This window comes from Oncorhynchus mykiss, chromosome 5 (assembly GCF_013265735.2).
Source record: "Oncorhynchus mykiss isolate Arlee chromosome 5, USDA_OmykA_1.1, whole genome shotgun sequence".
Classification (NCBI taxonomy): Eukaryota; Metazoa; Chordata; class Actinopteri; order Salmoniformes; family Salmonidae; genus Oncorhynchus; species Oncorhynchus mykiss.
This window is the reverse complement of record NC_048569.1, coordinates 5089183-5096682: the sequence shown is the minus strand read 5'-3', so window position 1 is coordinate 5096682 and position 7500 is coordinate 5089183. Positions and strand designations below refer to the sequence as shown.

At 44.9% G+C, this 7500-nt stretch overlaps 1 protein-coding gene across 10 annotated transcripts in view; it reads right to left on the bottom strand.

Annotated features, from left to right (window-relative positions):
• The window catches only part of tcf4 (transcription factor 4), a 430881-nt gene that overhangs the window by 242657 nt on the left and 180724 nt on the right, over nucleotides 1–7500 (bottom strand). The gene's annotated exons all lie outside the window — the stretch shown is intronic.

Here is a 7500-nt window from a genome sequence, read left to right as displayed (position 1 = left end):
AAGAGCCTATATGAACTAAAGGTATTAACAACAGAATCGTCTGGAACAAAGAGCCTATATGAACTAAAGGTATTAACAACAGAATCGTCTGGAACAAAGAGCCTATATGAACTAAAGGTTAACAACAGACACATCTGGAACAAAGAGCCTATATGAACTAAAGGTTAACAACAGAATCGTCTGGAACAAAGAGCCTATATGAACTAAAGGTATGTAAAAGGTTAACAGAACAAGATTAAAGAATATTGGAACCCAGAAGAAAATCTTGATTTGATTTGTTAGCAAAACATGAAGTTAACAGTCTGACAAGACTAAAGACTACTGTACACAACAGTATGTGATTTCACTAACAGTCTGACAAGACTAGAGAGTACTGTACACAACAGTATGTGATTTCACTAACAGTCTGACCAGACTAGAGAGTACTGTACACAACAGTATGTGATTTCACTAACAGTCTGACCAGACTAGAGAGTACTGTACACAACAGTATGTGATTTCACTAACAGTCTGACAAGACTAGAGTACTGTACACAACAGTATGTGATTTCACTAACAGTCTAACAAGACTAGAGAGTACTGTACACACCAGTATGTGATTTCACTAACAGTCTGACAAGACTAGAGTACTGTACACAACAGTATGTGATTTCACTAACAGTCTGACAAGACTAGAGTACTGTACACAACAGTATGTGATTTCACTAACAGTCTGACAAGACTAGAGTACTGTACACAACAGTATGTGATTTCACTAACAGTCTGACAAGACTCAAGAGTACTGTACACAACAGTATGTGATTTCCACAGACAGCTTAATATAGCCTGGCTAAAGCACGGTGAGCACAGCTTTCAGTCTGGTTCAACCAGGCTAAGTTTAGGAGGCAAGTTGAATGGAAAACCAAGCATAAGACTATAGTGAAATAATCTAGTTTGAGCTGCACTAAGAGGAGTGACTCACTCCAGTACTCAACACAGCTCCTCAATATGGTTGGGTGGTATGCAGATGTTGATACCGTCATACCGTTTCTGTACCATACCGGGGTATACGGTATTACTGAATGTGCACAGAAGGGGGCGCTATTTAATTTGTTTTTTTTTTGACAAAGAAAACAGGCAACAGGGCAACAGGGATCTTGATCCAAGAGGGGATGGAATGTCTGCTGTAACCAAGAAGTTTGATCTTCACAACCAAATGCATAGCTGGAGCTCTGAGATGGAGCCCTGGGCTGGGGCCATAAGATGGAGACTTGAGATGGAGCCCTGAGATGGAGCCCTGAGATGGAACCCTGAGATGAAGCCCTGAGATGGAGCTCTGAGATGGAGCCCTGAGATGGAGCCCTGAGATGGAGCCCTGAGCTGGAGCCCTGAGTTGGAACCCTGAGATGGAGCCCTGAGATGGAGCCCTGAGCTGGATCCCTGAGATGGAGCCCTGAGCTGGATCCCTGAGATGGAGCCCTGAGTTGGAGCCCTGAGTTGGAGCCCTGAGTTGGAGACCTGAGCTGGATCCCTGAGATGGAACCCTGAGCTGGATCCCTGAGATGGAGCCCTGAGTTGGAGCCCTGAGTTGGAGCCCTGAGATGGAGCCCTGAGATGGAGCCCTGAGATGGAGCCCTGAGATGGAGCCCTGAGCTGGATCCCTGAGTTGGAGCCCTGAGCTGGATCCCTGAGCTGGATCCCTGAGATGGATCCCTGAGATGGATCCCTGAGATGGAGCCCTGAGTTGGAGCCCTGAGTTGGAGCCCTGAGATGGAGCCCTGAGATGGAGCCCTGAGATGGAGCCCTGAGCTGGAGCCCTGAGATGGAGCCCTGAGATGGAGCCCTGAGCTGGATCCCTGAGATGGATCCCTGAGATGGATCCCTGAGTTGGATCCCTGAGATGGAGCCCTGAGATGGATCCCTGAGATGGAGCCCTGAGTTGGAGCCCTGAGTTGGAGCCCTGAGATGGAGCCCTGAGATGGAGCCCTGAGATGGAGCTCTGAGATGGAGCCCTGAGCTGGATCCCTGAGATGGAGCCCTGAGCTGGATCCCTGAGATGGATCCCTCGATGGATCCCTGAGTTGGATCCCTGAGATGGAGCCCTGAGATGGAGCCCTGAGTTGGAGCCCTGAGATGGAGCCCTGAGATGGAGCCCTGAGATGGAGCTCTGAGATGGAGCCCTGAGATGGATCCCTGAGATGGAGCCCTGAGCTGGATCCCTGAGATGGAGCCCTGAGATGGAGCCCTGAGTTGGAGCCCTGAGATGGAGCCCTGAGATGGAGCTCTGAGATGGAGCCCTGAGATGGAGCCCTGAGCTGGATCCCTGAGATGGAGCCCTGAGTTGGAGCCCTCAGTTGGAGCCCTGAGATGGAGCCCTGAGATGGAGCTCTGAGATGGAGCTCTGAGCTGGAGCCCTGAGCTGGATATAATTGATTTGACACATCTAAGATTTTCTTATAGTTACAGTGCCTTCAGAAAGAATTTATATATACACACAATATCCCATAATGTCAAAGTGGAATTTAGCTTGTATAAAAAATGAAAACTATTCGACCTCTTTGTTATGACAAGCCTAAAGAAGTTCAGGAGTAAAATGTGCTTAAGAAGTCACATAATAAGTTGCATGGACTCACTCTGTGTGCAATAACAGGGATTAACATGATTTCTGAGTGACTACTCCACCTCTGTACCCCACACACATACAATTATCTGTAAGGTCCCTCAGTGGAGCAGTGAATTTCAAACACAGATTCAACAACAAAGACCAGGGAGGTTTTCCAATGCCTCGTAAAGAAGGGCACCTATTGATAGATGGGTAAACATAAATAAAGGAGACATTGAATATTCCTTTAGGCATGGTGAAGTTAGTAATTACACTTTGGATGGTCTATCAATACACCCAGTCACTACAAATATACAGGCGTCATTCCTAACTTAGTTGCCCGAGAGGAAGGAAACTGCTCAGGGATTTCACCATGAGGCCAATGGTGACTTGAAAACAGTTACAGAGTTTAATGGCTGTGATAGGAGAAAACTGGATGGATGGATCAACAACATTGTAGTTCCTCCACAATACTAATCTAACTGACAGAGTGAAAAGAAGGAAGCCAGTACAGAATACAAATATTCCAGAAACATGCATCCTGTTTGCAACAAGGCACTACAGTAAAACTGCAAAAAATGTGGCAAAGGAATGTACTTCATATCCTGAATACAAAGTGTTATGTTTGGGGAAAATCTAATACAACACATTACTGAGTACCACTGTCCATATTTTAAAACATAGTGGTGGCTGCATCATGTTATGGGTATGCTTGTCATAGGCAAGGACTGGAGAGGTTTTTTTAGGATAAAAAGAAACGTACAGGCAAAATCCTAGAAGAAAACCTGGTTCAGTCTGTTTTCCAACAGAAACTGGGAGACGAATTCACCTTTCAGCAGAACAATAACCTAAAACACAAGGCCAAATATACACTGAGGTTGCTTACCCTGGCAACATTGAATGTTCCTGAGTGGCCTAGTTACAGTTTTGACTAAAATTGGCTTGAAAATCTGTGGCAAGACCTGAAAATGGCTGTCTAGCAATGATCAACAATCAACTTAACAGAGCGTGAAAAACTTCACAAAGAATAATGGGCCAATATTGTACAATCCAGGTGTGCAAAGCTCTTAGAGACTCAGAAACTCAGCTGTGATCGTTGCCAAATGTGCTTCTATTCAGGGGTGTGAATACTTACATAAATTAGAAATTATAAAACATTTATTAATTAATTAAATCAATAAATTATCTAAAATGTATAAAAACATGTTTCCACTTTGTCATCACGTGGTATTGTGTGTAGATAGATGGGTGAGGAAAAACATACTGTGTATTTAAATCCATGTTGAATTCAGGCTGTGACACAACAAAATGAGGAATAAGTCAAGGGGTATGAATACTCTCTGAAGGCCCTGTATACTTAACTTAACTTATAAGCAGGGGCGTAACATGCAGTGAGGCGAGGGTGAATACCCCCCCCCCCCCGCCCAAATAAAAAAGACACAAGAGACGGTATTGAAAATCATTCCTTCTGTATTTCAAAATATCCCGGTATACGGTATAAATTGTATATTGCCAAAGCCTACTCCTCAACAACAGACACTGCAGTATTCAACACAGCGTCTCAACAACAGACACTGCAGTATTCAACACAGCTTCTCAACAACAGACACTGCAGTATTCAACACAGCGTCTCAACAACAGACACTGCAGTATTCAACACAGCGTCTCAACAACAGACACTGCAGTATTCAACACAGCGTCTCAACAACAGACACTGCAGTATTCAACACAGCTCCTCCACAACAGACACTGCAGTATTCAACACAGCTCCTCCACAACAGACACTGCAGTATTCAACACAGCTCCTCCACAACAGACACTGCAGTATTCAACACAGCGTCTCAACAACAGACACTGCAGTATTCAACACAGCGTCTCAACAACAGACACTGCAGTATTCAACACAGCGTCTCAACAACAGACACTGCAGTATTCAACACAGCTTCTCAACAACAGACACTGCAGTATTCAACACAGCTTCTCAACAACAGACACTGCAGTATTCAACACAGCTCCTCCACAACAGACACTGCAGTATTCAACACAGCGTCTCAACAACAGACACTGCAGTATTCAACACAGCTCCTCCACAACAGACACTGCAGTATTCAACAAAGCGTCTTAACAACAGACACTGCAGTATTCAACACAGCTTCTCCACAACAGACACTGCAGTATTCAACACAGCTTCTCAACAACAGACACTGCAGTATTCAACACAGCTCCTCCACAACAGACACTGCAGTATTCAACACAGCGTCTCAACAACAGACACTGCAGTATTCAACACAGCTCCTCCACAACAGACACTGCAGTATTCAACAAAGCGTCTTAACAACAGACACTGCAGTATTCAACACAGCTCCTCCACAACAGACACTGCAGTATTCAACACAGCTTCTCAACAACAGACACTGCAGTATTCAACACAGCTCCTCCACAACAGACACTGCAGTATTCAACACAGCGTCTCAACAACAGACACTGCAGTATTCAACACAGCTTCTCAACAACAGACACTGCAGTATTCAACACAGCGTCTCAACAACAGACACTGCAGTATTCAACACAGCTTCTCAACAACAGACACTGCAGTATTCAACACAGCGTCTCAACAACAGACACTGCAGTATTCAACACAGCGTCTCAACAACAGACACTGCAGTATTCAACACAGCGTCTCAACAACAGACACTGCAGTATTCAACACAGCTCCTCCACAACAGACACTGCAGTATTCAACACAGCTCCTCCACAACAGACACTGCAGTATTCAACACAGCTCCTCCACAACAGACACTGCAGTATTCAACACAGCGTCTCAACAACAGACACTGCAGTATTCAACACAGCGTCTCAACAACAGACACTGCAGTATTCAACACAGCGTCTCAACAACAGACACTGCAGTATTCAACACAGCTTCTCAACAACAGACACTGCAGTATTCAACACAGCTTCTCAACAACAGACACTGCAGTATTCAACACAGCTCCTCCACAACAGACACTGCAGTATTCAACACAGCGTCTCAACAACAGACACTGCAGTATTCAACACAGCTCCTCCACAACAGACACTGCAGTATTCAACAAAGCGTCTTAACAACAGACACTGCAGTATTCAACACAGCTTCTCAACAACAGACACTGCAGTATTCAACACAGCTTCTCAACAACAGACACTGCAGTATTCAACACAGCTCCTCCACAACAGACACTGCAGTATTCAACACAGCGTCTCAACAACAGACACTGCAGTATTCAACACAGCTTCTCAACAACAGACACTGCAGTATTCAACACAGCGTCTCAACAACAGACACTGCAGTATTCAACACAGCTTCTCAACAACAGACACTGCAGTATTCAACACAGCGTCTCAACAACAGACACTGCAGTATTCAACACAGCGTCTCCACAACAGACACTGCAGTATTCAACACAGCTTCTCAACAACAGACACTGCAGTATTCAACACAGCTTCTCAACAACAGACACTGCAGTATTCAACACAGCGTCTCAACAACAGACACTGCAGTATTCAACACAGCTTCTCAACAACAGACACTGCAGTATTCAACACAGCGTCTCAACAACAGACACTGCAGTATTCAACACAGCGTCTCAACAACAGACACTGCAGTATTCAACACAGCGTCTCAACAACAGACACTGCAGTATTCAACATAGCTTCTCAACAACAGACACTGCAGTATTCAACACAGCGTCTCAACAACAGACACTGCAGTATTCAACACAGCGTCTCAACAACAGACACTGCAGTATTCAACACAGCTCCTCCACAACAGACACTGCAGTATTCAACACAGCGTTTCAACAACAGACACTGCAGTATTCAACACAGCGTCTCAACAACAGACACTGCAGTATTCAACACAGCTTCTCAACAACAGACACTGCAGTATTCAACACAGCTTCTCAACAACAGACACTGCAGTATTCAACACAGCGTCTCAACAACAGACACTGCAGTATTCAACACAGCGTCTCAACAACAGACACTGCAGTATTCAACACAGCTTCTCAACAACAGACACTGCAGTATTCAACACAGCTTCTCAACAACAGACACTGCAGTATTCAACACAGCTTCTCCACAACAGACACTGCAGTATTCAACACAGCGTCTCAACAACAGACACTGCAGTATTCAACACAGCGTCTCAACAACAGACACTGCAGTATTCAACACAGCGTCTCAACAACAGACACTGCAGTATTCAACACAGCTTCTCAACAACAGACACTGCAGTATTCAACACAGCTTCTCAACAACAGACACTGCAGTATTCAACACAGCTTCTCAACAACAGACACTGCAGTATTCAACACAGCTTCTCAACAACAGACACTGCAGTATTCAACACAGCGTCTCAACAACAGACACTGCAGTATTCAACACAGCGTCTTAACAACAGACACTGCAGTATTCAACACAGCTTCTCCACAACAGACACTGCAGTATTCAACACAGCGTCTCAACAACAGACACTGCAGTATTCAACACAGCGTCTCAACAACAGACACTGCAGTATTCAACACAGCGTCTCAACAACAGACACTGCAGTATTCAACACAGCTCCTCCACAACAGACACTGCAGTATTCAACACAGCGTCTCAACAACAGACACTGCAGTATTCAACACAGCTCCTCCACAACAGACACTGCAGTATTCAACACAGCTTCTCAACAACAGACACTGCAGTATTCAATACAGCTCCTCAACAACAGACACTGCAGTATTCAACACAGCGTCTCAACAACAGACACTGCAGTATTCAACACAGCGTCTCAACAACAGACACTGCAGTATTCAACACAGCTTCTCAACAACAGACACTGCAGTATTCAACACAGCGTCTCAACAACAGACACTGCAGTATTCAACACAGCG